Source organism: Hypomesus nipponensis, chromosome 6 (genome assembly GCF_054491055.1).
Source record: "Hypomesus nipponensis isolate SF chromosome 6, ASM5449105v1, whole genome shotgun sequence".
NCBI lineage: Eukaryota > Metazoa > Chordata > Actinopteri > Osmeriformes > Osmeridae > Hypomesus > Hypomesus nipponensis.
The window spans coordinates 177501-185000 of NC_140366.1; the positions used below are offsets into that span (position 1 = coordinate 177501).

General features: G+C 47.1%; 22 non-coding genes and 3 pseudogenes across 22 annotated transcripts in view; all 25 read left to right on the plus strand.

The window, feature by feature from the left end:
• The window catches only part of LOC146282247 (5S ribosomal RNA), a 119-nt gene extending 22 nt beyond the window's left edge, over positions 1–97 (plus strand). Inside the window, exon 1 of the ribosomal RNA XR_014761507.1 lies at positions 1–97. This exon is cut by the window's left edge and continues 22 nt beyond it. This is a non-coding gene — a ribosomal RNA (5S ribosomal RNA).
• A 196-nt stretch (positions 98–293) lies between these two features.
• Positions 294–412, plus strand: LOC146282248 (5S ribosomal RNA). Its single transcript, XR_014761457.1, has one exon. It is a non-coding gene; the product is annotated as a 5S ribosomal RNA (ribosomal RNA).
• Positions 413–600: 188 nt separating this feature from the next.
• LOC146282249 (5S ribosomal RNA) lies at positions 601–719 on the plus strand. Its single transcript, XR_014760884.1, has one exon. It is a non-coding gene; the product is annotated as a 5S ribosomal RNA (ribosomal RNA).
• Positions 720–909: 190 nt separating this feature from the next.
• On the plus strand, positions 910–1028 carry LOC146282250 (5S ribosomal RNA; annotated as a pseudogene).
• A 188-nt stretch (positions 1029–1216) lies between these two features.
• Positions 1217–1335, plus strand: LOC146282251 (5S ribosomal RNA). The gene has a single exon (XR_014761305.1). It is a non-coding gene; the product is annotated as a 5S ribosomal RNA (ribosomal RNA).
• Positions 1336–1509: 174 nt separating this feature from the next.
• LOC146282252 (5S ribosomal RNA) lies at positions 1510–1628 on the plus strand (annotated as a pseudogene).
• A 174-nt stretch (positions 1629–1802) lies between these two features.
• On the plus strand, positions 1803–1921 carry LOC146282253 (5S ribosomal RNA). Its single transcript, XR_014762111.1, has one exon. It is a non-coding gene; the product is annotated as a 5S ribosomal RNA (ribosomal RNA).
• Positions 1922–2093: 172 nt separating this feature from the next.
• LOC146282254 (5S ribosomal RNA) lies at positions 2094–2212 on the plus strand. The gene has a single exon (XR_014761508.1). It is a non-coding gene; the product is annotated as a 5S ribosomal RNA (ribosomal RNA).
• Positions 2213–2410: 198 nt separating this feature from the next.
• On the plus strand, positions 2411–2529 carry LOC146282255 (5S ribosomal RNA). Its single transcript, XR_014761458.1, has one exon. It is a non-coding gene; the product is annotated as a 5S ribosomal RNA (ribosomal RNA).
• A 190-nt stretch (positions 2530–2719) lies between these two features.
• LOC146282256 (5S ribosomal RNA) lies at positions 2720–2838 on the plus strand. Its single transcript, XR_014760885.1, has one exon. It is a non-coding gene; the product is annotated as a 5S ribosomal RNA (ribosomal RNA).
• A 198-nt stretch (positions 2839–3036) lies between these two features.
• LOC146282257 (5S ribosomal RNA) lies at positions 3037–3155 on the plus strand. The gene has a single exon (XR_014760886.1). It is a non-coding gene; the product is annotated as a 5S ribosomal RNA (ribosomal RNA).
• A 186-nt stretch (positions 3156–3341) lies between these two features.
• LOC146282258 (5S ribosomal RNA) lies at positions 3342–3460 on the plus strand. Its single transcript, XR_014760887.1, has one exon. It is a non-coding gene; the product is annotated as a 5S ribosomal RNA (ribosomal RNA).
• A 188-nt stretch (positions 3461–3648) lies between these two features.
• Positions 3649–3767, plus strand: LOC146282259 (5S ribosomal RNA). The gene has a single exon (XR_014761306.1). It is a non-coding gene; the product is annotated as a 5S ribosomal RNA (ribosomal RNA).
• A 174-nt stretch (positions 3768–3941) lies between these two features.
• On the plus strand, positions 3942–4060 carry LOC146282260 (5S ribosomal RNA; annotated as a pseudogene).
• A 174-nt stretch (positions 4061–4234) lies between these two features.
• On the plus strand, positions 4235–4353 carry LOC146282261 (5S ribosomal RNA). The gene has a single exon (XR_014762112.1). It is a non-coding gene; the product is annotated as a 5S ribosomal RNA (ribosomal RNA).
• A 168-nt stretch (positions 4354–4521) lies between these two features.
• LOC146282262 (5S ribosomal RNA) lies at positions 4522–4640 on the plus strand. The gene has a single exon (XR_014761509.1). It is a non-coding gene; the product is annotated as a 5S ribosomal RNA (ribosomal RNA).
• A 206-nt stretch (positions 4641–4846) lies between these two features.
• On the plus strand, positions 4847–4965 carry LOC146282263 (5S ribosomal RNA). Its single transcript, XR_014761459.1, has one exon. It is a non-coding gene; the product is annotated as a 5S ribosomal RNA (ribosomal RNA).
• Positions 4966–5157: 192 nt separating this feature from the next.
• Positions 5158–5276, plus strand: LOC146282264 (5S ribosomal RNA). Its single transcript, XR_014760888.1, has one exon. It is a non-coding gene; the product is annotated as a 5S ribosomal RNA (ribosomal RNA).
• Positions 5277–5470: 194 nt separating this feature from the next.
• Positions 5471–5589, plus strand: LOC146282265 (5S ribosomal RNA). Its single transcript, XR_014760890.1, has one exon. It is a non-coding gene; the product is annotated as a 5S ribosomal RNA (ribosomal RNA).
• A 204-nt stretch (positions 5590–5793) lies between these two features.
• On the plus strand, positions 5794–5912 carry LOC146282266 (5S ribosomal RNA). The gene has a single exon (XR_014762023.1). It is a non-coding gene; the product is annotated as a 5S ribosomal RNA (ribosomal RNA).
• A 176-nt stretch (positions 5913–6088) lies between these two features.
• Positions 6089–6207, plus strand: LOC146282267 (5S ribosomal RNA). Its single transcript, XR_014759845.1, has one exon. It is a non-coding gene; the product is annotated as a 5S ribosomal RNA (ribosomal RNA).
• Positions 6208–6381: 174 nt separating this feature from the next.
• Positions 6382–6500, plus strand: LOC146282268 (5S ribosomal RNA). The gene has a single exon (XR_014761916.1). It is a non-coding gene; the product is annotated as a 5S ribosomal RNA (ribosomal RNA).
• Positions 6501–6682: 182 nt separating this feature from the next.
• Positions 6683–6801, plus strand: LOC146282269 (5S ribosomal RNA). Its single transcript, XR_014762113.1, has one exon. It is a non-coding gene; the product is annotated as a 5S ribosomal RNA (ribosomal RNA).
• A 184-nt stretch (positions 6802–6985) lies between these two features.
• On the plus strand, positions 6986–7104 carry LOC146282270 (5S ribosomal RNA). Its single transcript, XR_014762114.1, has one exon. It is a non-coding gene; the product is annotated as a 5S ribosomal RNA (ribosomal RNA).
• Positions 7105–7284: 180 nt separating this feature from the next.
• LOC146282271 (5S ribosomal RNA) lies at positions 7285–7403 on the plus strand. The gene has a single exon (XR_014760456.1). It is a non-coding gene; the product is annotated as a 5S ribosomal RNA (ribosomal RNA).
• Positions 7404–7500: the final 97 nt, after the last annotated feature.

Here is a 7500-nt window from a genome sequence, read left to right on the forward strand (position 1 = left end):
CAACGCCCGATCTCGTCTGATCTCGGAAGCTAAGCAGGGTCGGGCCTGGTTCGTACTTGGATGGGAGACCGCCTGGGAATACCAGGTGCTGTATGCTCTTTTGCTCATTCACTTAGAAACTGACATCTTGCAATATGCACAAGTAGTCCTTCATGAAAGGGGCTGGAAGCTGTTTTCATTTTGACACGAGAGAGAGAGAGAGAGAGAGAGAGAGAGAGAGAGAGAGAGACTACCTTGCATTGTCAATTGCTAAATCTGTATATGGATAAGTAGCCTATGGTTGTCAACTTATTTAGTACGGCCATACCAGCCTGGCAACGCCCGATCTCGTCTGATCTCGGAAGCTAAGCAGGGTCGGGCCTGGTTAGTACTTGGATGGGAGACCGCCTGGGAATACCAGGTGCTGTATGCTCTTTTGCTCATTCACTTAGAAACTGACATCTTGCAATATGCACAAGTAGTCCTTCATGAAAGGGGCTGGAAGCTGTTTTCATTTTGACACGAGAGAGAGAGAGAGAGAGAGAGAGAGAGAGAGACTACCTTGCATTGTCAATTGCTAAATCTGTATATGGATAAGTAGCCTATGGTTGTCAACGTATTTTGTACGGCCATACCAGCCTGGCAACGCCCGATCTCGTCTGATCTCGGAAGCTAAGCAGGGTCGGGCCTGGTTAGTACTTGGATGGGAGACCGCCTGGGAATACCAGGTGCTGTATGCTCTTTTGCTCATTCACTTAGAAACTGACATCTTGCAATATGCACAAGTAGTCCTTCATGAAAGGGGCTGGAAGCTGTTTTCATTTTGACACGAGAGAGAGAGAGAGAGAGAGAGAGAGAGAGAGAGACCACCTTGCATTGTCAATTGCTAAATCTGTATATGGATAAGTAGCCTATGGTTGTCAACTTATTTTGTACGGCCATACCAGCCTGGCAACGCCCGATCTCGTCTGATCTCGGAAGCTAAGCAGGGTCGGGCCTGGTTAGTACTTGGATGGGAGACCGCCTGGGTATACCAGGTGCTGTATGCTCTTTTGCTCATTCACTTAGAAACTGACATCTTGCAATATGCACAAGTAGTCCTTCATGAAAGGGGCTGGAAGCTGTTTTCATTTTGACACGAGAGAGAGAGAGAGAGAGAGAGAGAGAGAGAGACTACCTTGCATTGTCAATTGCTAAATCTGTATATGGATAAGTAGCCTATGGTTGTCAACTTATTTCGTACGGCCATACCAGCCTGGCAACGCCCGATCTCGTCTGATCTCGGAAGCTAAGCAGGGTCGGGCCTGGTTAGTACTTGGATGGGAGACCGCCTGGGAATACTAGGTGCTGTATGCTCTTTTGCTCATTCACTTAGAAACTGACATCTTGCAATATGCACAAGTAGTCCTTCATGAAAGGGGCTGGAAGCTGTTTTCATTTTGACACGAGAGAGAGAGAGAGAGAGACTACCTTGCATTGTAAATTGCTAAATCTGTATATGGATAAGTAGCCTATGGTTGTCAACTTATTTCGCACGGCCATACCAGCCTGGCAACGCCCGATCTCGTCTGATCTCGGAAGCTAAGCAGGGTCGGGCCTGGTTAGTACTTGGATGGGAGACCGCCTTGGAATAACAGGTGCTGTATGCTCTTTTGCTCATTCACTTAGAAACTGAAATCTTGCAATATGCACAAGTAGTCCTTCATGAAAGGGGCTGGAAGCTGTTTTCATTTTGACACGAGAGAGAGAGAGAGAGAGACCACCTTGCATTGTCAATTGCTAAATCTGTATATGGATAAGTAGCCTATGGTTGTCAACTTATTTCGTACGGCCATACCAGCCTGGCAACGCCCGATCTCGTCTGATCTCGGAAGCTAAGCAGGGTCGGGCCTGGTTAGTACTTGGATGGGAGACCGCCTGGGAATACCAGGTGCTGTATGCTCTTTTGCTCATTCACTTAGAAACTGAAATCTTGCAATATGCACAAGTAGTCCTTCATGAAAGGGGCTGGAAGCTGTTTTCATTTTGACACGAGAGAGAGAGAGAGAGACCACCTTGCATTGTCAATTGCTAAATCTGTATATGGATAAGTAGCCTATGGTTGTCAACTTATTTCGTACGGCCATACCAGCCTGGCAACGCCCGATCTCGTCTGATCTCGGAAGCTAAGCAGGGTCGGGCCTGGTTCGTACTTGGATGGGAGACCGCCTGGGAATACCAGGTGCTGTATGCTCTTTTGCTCATTCACTTAGAAACTGACATCTTGCAATATGCACAAGTAGTCCTTCATGAAAGGGGCTGGAAGCTGTTTTCATTTTGACACGAGAGAGAGAGAGAGAGAGAGAGAGAGAGAGAGAGAGAGAGAGACTACCTTGCATTGTCAATTGCTAAATCTGTATATGGATAAGTAGCCTATGGTTGTCAACTTATTTAGTACGGCCATACCAGCCTGGCAACGCCCGATCTCGTCTGATCTCGGAAGCTAAGCAGGGTCGGGCCTGGTTAGTACTTGGATGGGAGACCGCCTGGGAATACCAGGTGCTGTATGCTCTTTTGCTCATTCACTTAGAAACTGACATCTTGCAATATGCACAAGTAGTCCTTCATGAAAGGGGCTGGAAGCTGTTTTCATTTTGACACGAGAGAGAGAGAGAGAGAGAGAGAGAGAGAGAGAGACTACCTTGCATTGTCAATTGCTAAATCTGTATATGGATAAGTAGCCTATGGTTGTCAACGTATTTTGTACGGCCATACCAGCCTGGCAACGCCCGATCTCGTCTGATCTCGGAAGCTAAGCAGGGTCGGGCCTGGTTAGTACTTGGATGGGAGACCGCCTGGGAATACCAGGTGCTGTATGCTCTTTTGCTCATTCACTTAGAAACTGAAATCTTGCAATATGCACAAGTAGTCCTTCATGAAAGGGGCTGGAAGCTGTTTTCATTTTGACACGAGAGAGAGAGAGAGAGAGAGAGAGAGAGAGAGAGAGAGAGAGACCACCTTGCATTGTCAATTGCTAAATCTGTATATGGATAAGTAGCCTATGGTTGTCAACTTATTTTGTACGGCCATACCAGCCTGGCAACGCCCGATCTCGTCTGATCTCGGAAGCTAAGCAGGGTCGGGCCTGGTTAGTACTTGGATGGGAGACCGCCTGGGAATACCAGGTGCTGTATGCTCTTTTGCTCATTCACTTAGAAACTGAAATCTTGCAATATGCACAAGTAGTCCTTCATGAAAGGGGCTGGAAGCTGTTTTCATTTTGACACGAGAGAGAGAGAGAGAGAGAGAGAGAGAGAGACCACCTTGCATTGTCAATTGCTAAATCTGTATATGGATAAGTAGCCTATGGTTGTCAACTTATTTTGTACGGCCATACCAGCCTGGCAACGCCCGATCTCGTCTGATCTCGGAAGCTAAGCAGGGTCGGGCCTGGTTAGTACTTGGATGGGAGACCGCCTGGGAATACCAGGTGCTGTATGCTCTTTTGCTCATTCACTTAGAAACTGACATCTTGCAATATGCACAAGTAGTCCTTCATGAAAGGGGCTGGAAGCTGTTTTCATTTTGACACGAGAGAGAGAGAGAGAGAGAGAGAGAGAGAGAGACTACCTTGCATTGTCAATTGCTAAATCTGTATATGGATAAGTAGCCTATGGTTGTCAACTTATTTCGTACGGCCATACCAGCCTGGCAACGCCCGATCTCGTCTGATCTCGGAAGCTAAGCAGGGTCGGGCCTGGTTAGTACTTGGATGGGAGACCGCCTGGGAATACTAGGTGCTGTATGCTCTTTTGCTCATTCACTTAGAAACTGACATCTTGCAATATGCACAAGTAGTCCTTCATGAAAGGGGCTGGAAGCTGTTTTCATTTTGACACGAGAGAGAGAGAGAGAGAGACTACCTTGCATTGTAAATTGCTAAATCTGTATATGGATAAGTAGCCTATGGTTGTCAACTTATTTCGCACGGCCATACCAGCCTGGCAACGCCCGATCTCGTCTGATCTCGGAAGCTAAGCAGGGTCGGGCCTGGTTAGTACTTGGATGGGAGACCGCCTTGGAATAACAGGTGCTGTATGCTCTTTTGCTCATTCACTTAGAAACTGAAATCTTGCAATATGCACAAGTAGTCCTTCATGAAAGGGGCTGGAAGCTGTTTTCATTTTGACACGAGAGAGAGAGAGAGAGAGACCACCTTGCATTGTCAATTGCTAAATCTGTATATGGATAAGTAGCCTATGGTTGTCAACTTATTTCGTACGGCCATACCAGCCTGGCAACGCCCGATCTCGTCTGATCTCGGAAGCTAAGCAGGGTCGGGCCTGGTTAGTACTTGGATGGGAGACCGCCTGGGAATACCAGGTGCTGTATGCTCTTTTGCTCATTCACTTAGAAACTGAAATCTTGCAATATGCACAAGTAGTCCTTCATGAAAGGGGCTGGAAGCTGTTTTCATTTTGACACGAGAGAGAGAGAGACCACCTTGCATTGTCAATTGCTAAATCTGTATATGGATAAGTAGCCTATGGTTGTCAACTTATTTCGTACGGCCATACCAGCCTGGCAACGCCCGATCTCGTCTGATCTCGGAAGCTAAGCAGGGTCGGGCCTGGTTCGTACTTGGATGGGAGACCGCCTGGGAATACCAGGTGCTGTATGCTCTTTTGCTCATTCACTTAGAAACAGACATCTTGCAATATGCACAAGTAGTCCTTCATGAAAGGGGCTGGAAGCTGTTTTCATTTTGACACGAGAGAGAGAGAGAGAGAGAGAGAGAGAGAGAGAGAGAGAGAGAGAGAGAGACTACCTTGCATTGTCAATTGCTAAATCTGTATATGGATAAGTAGCCTATGGTTGTCAACTTATTTAGTACGGCCATACCAGCCTGGCAACGCCCGATCTCGTCTGATCTCGGAAGCTAAGCAGGGTCGGGCCTGGTTAGTACTTGGATGGGAGACCGCCTGGGAATACCAGGTGCTGTATGCTCTTTTGCTCATTCACTTAGAAACTGACATCTTGCAATATGCACAAGTAGTCCTTCATGAAAGGGGCTGGAAGCTGTTTTCATTTTGACACGAGAGAGAGAGAGAGAGAGAGAGAGAGAGAGAGAGAGACTACCTTGCATTGTCAATTGCTAAATCTGTATATGGATAAGTAGCCTATGGTTGTCAACGTATTTTGTACGGCCATACCAGCCTGGCAACGCCCGATCTCGTCTGATCTCGGAAGCTAAGCAGGGTCGGGCCTGGTTAGTACTTGGATGGGAGACCGCCTGGGAATACCAGGTGCTGTATGCTCTTTTGCTCATTCACTTAGAAACTGAAATCTTGCAATATGCACAAGTAGTCCTTCATGAAAGGGGCTGGAAGCTGTTTTCATTTTGACACGAGAGAGAGAGAGAGAGAGAGAGAGAGAGAGAGAGAGAGACCACCTTGCATTGTCAATTGCTAAATCTGTATATGGATAAGTAGCCTATGGTTGTCAACTTATTTTGTACGGCCATACCAGCCTGGCAACGCCCGATCTCGTCTGATCTCGGAAGCTAAGCAGGGTCGGGCCTGGTTAGTACTTGGATGGGAGACCGCCTGGGAATACCAGGTGCTGTATGCTCTTTTGCTCATTCACTTAGAAACTGACATCTTGCAATATGCACAAGTAGTCCTTCATGAAAGGGGCTGGAAGCTGTTTTCATTTTGACACGAGAGAGAGAGAGAGAGAGAGAGAGAGAGAGAGAGAGAGAGAGAGAGAGACTACCTTGCATTGTCAATTGCTAAATCTGTATATGGATAAGTAGCCTATGGTTGTCAACTTATTTCGTACGGCCATACCAGCCTGGCAACGCCCGATCTCGTCTGATCTCGGAAGCTAATCAGGGTTGGGCCTGGTTAGTACTTGGATGGGAGACCGCCTGGGAATACTAGGTGCTGTATGCTCTTTTGCTCATTCACTTAGAAACTGACATCTTGCAATATGCACAAGTAGTCCTTCATGAAAGGGGCTGGAAGCTGTTTTCATTTTGACACGAGAGAGAGAGAGAGAGAGAGACCACCTTGCATTGTCAATTGCTAAATCTGTATATGGATAAGTAGCCTATGGTTGTCAACTTATTTCGTACGGCCATACCAGCCTGGCAACGCCCGATCTCGTCTGATCTCGGAAGCTAAGCAGGGTCGGGCCTGGTTAGTACTTGGATGGGAGACCGCCTGGGAATACCAGGTGCCGTATGCTCTTTTGCTCATTCACTTAGAAACTGAAATCTTGCAATATGCACAAGTAGTCCTTCATGAAAGGGGCTGGAAGCTGTTTTCATTTTGACACGAGAGAGAGAGAGAGAGAGACCACCTTGCATTGTCAATTGCTAAATCTGTATATGGATAAGTAGCCTATGGTTGTCAACTTATTTCGTACGGCCATACCAGCCTGGCAACGCCCGATCTCGTCTGATCTCGGAAGCTAAGCAGGGTCGGGCCTGGTTAGTACTTGGATGGGAGACCGCCTGGGTATACCAGGTGCTGTATGCTCTTTTGCTCATTCACTTAGAAACTGAAATCTTGCAATATGCACAAGTAGTCCTTCATGAAAGGGGCTGGAAGCTGTTTTCATTTTGACACGAGAGAGAGAGAGAGAGAGAGAGAGAGACCACCTTGCATTGTCAATTGCTAAATCTGTATATGGATAAGTAGCCTATGGTTGTCAACTTATTTCGTACGGCCATACCAGCCTGGCAACGCCCGATCTCGTCTGATCTCGGAAGCTAAGCAGGGTCGGGCCTGGTTAGTACTTGGATGGGAGACCGCCTGGGAATACCAGGTGCTGTATGCTCTTTTGCTCATTCACTTAGAAACTGAAATCTTGCAATATGCACAAGTAGTCCTTCATGAAAGGGGCTGGAAGCTGTTTTCATTTTGACACGAGAGAGAGAGAGAGAGAGAGAGAGAGAGACCACCTTGCATTGTCAATTGCTAAATCTGTATATGGATAAGTAGCCTATGGTTGTCAACTTATTTCGTACGGCCATACCAGCCTGGCAACGCCCGATCTCGTCTGATCTCGGAAGCTAAGCAGGGTCGGGCCTGGTTAGTACTTGGATGGGAGACCGCCTGGGAATACCAGGTGCTGTATGCTCTTTTGCTCATTCACTTAGAAACTGAAATCTTGCAATATGCACAAGTAGTCCTTCATGAAAGGGGCTGGAAGCTGTTTTCATTTTGACACGAGAGAGAGAGAGAGAGAGAGAGAGACCACCTTGCATTGTCAATTGCTAAATCTGTATATGGATAAGTAGCCTATGGTTGTCAACTTATTTCGTACGGCCATACCAGCCTGGCAACGCCCGATCTCGTCTGATCTCGGAAGCTAAGCAGGGTCGGGCCTGGTTAGTACCTGGATGGGAGACCGCCTGGGAATACCAGGTGCTGTATGCTCTTTTGCTCATTCACTTAGAAACTGACATCTTGCAATATGCACAAGTAGTCCTTCATGAAAGGGGCTGGAAGCTGTTTTCATTTTGACACGAGAGAG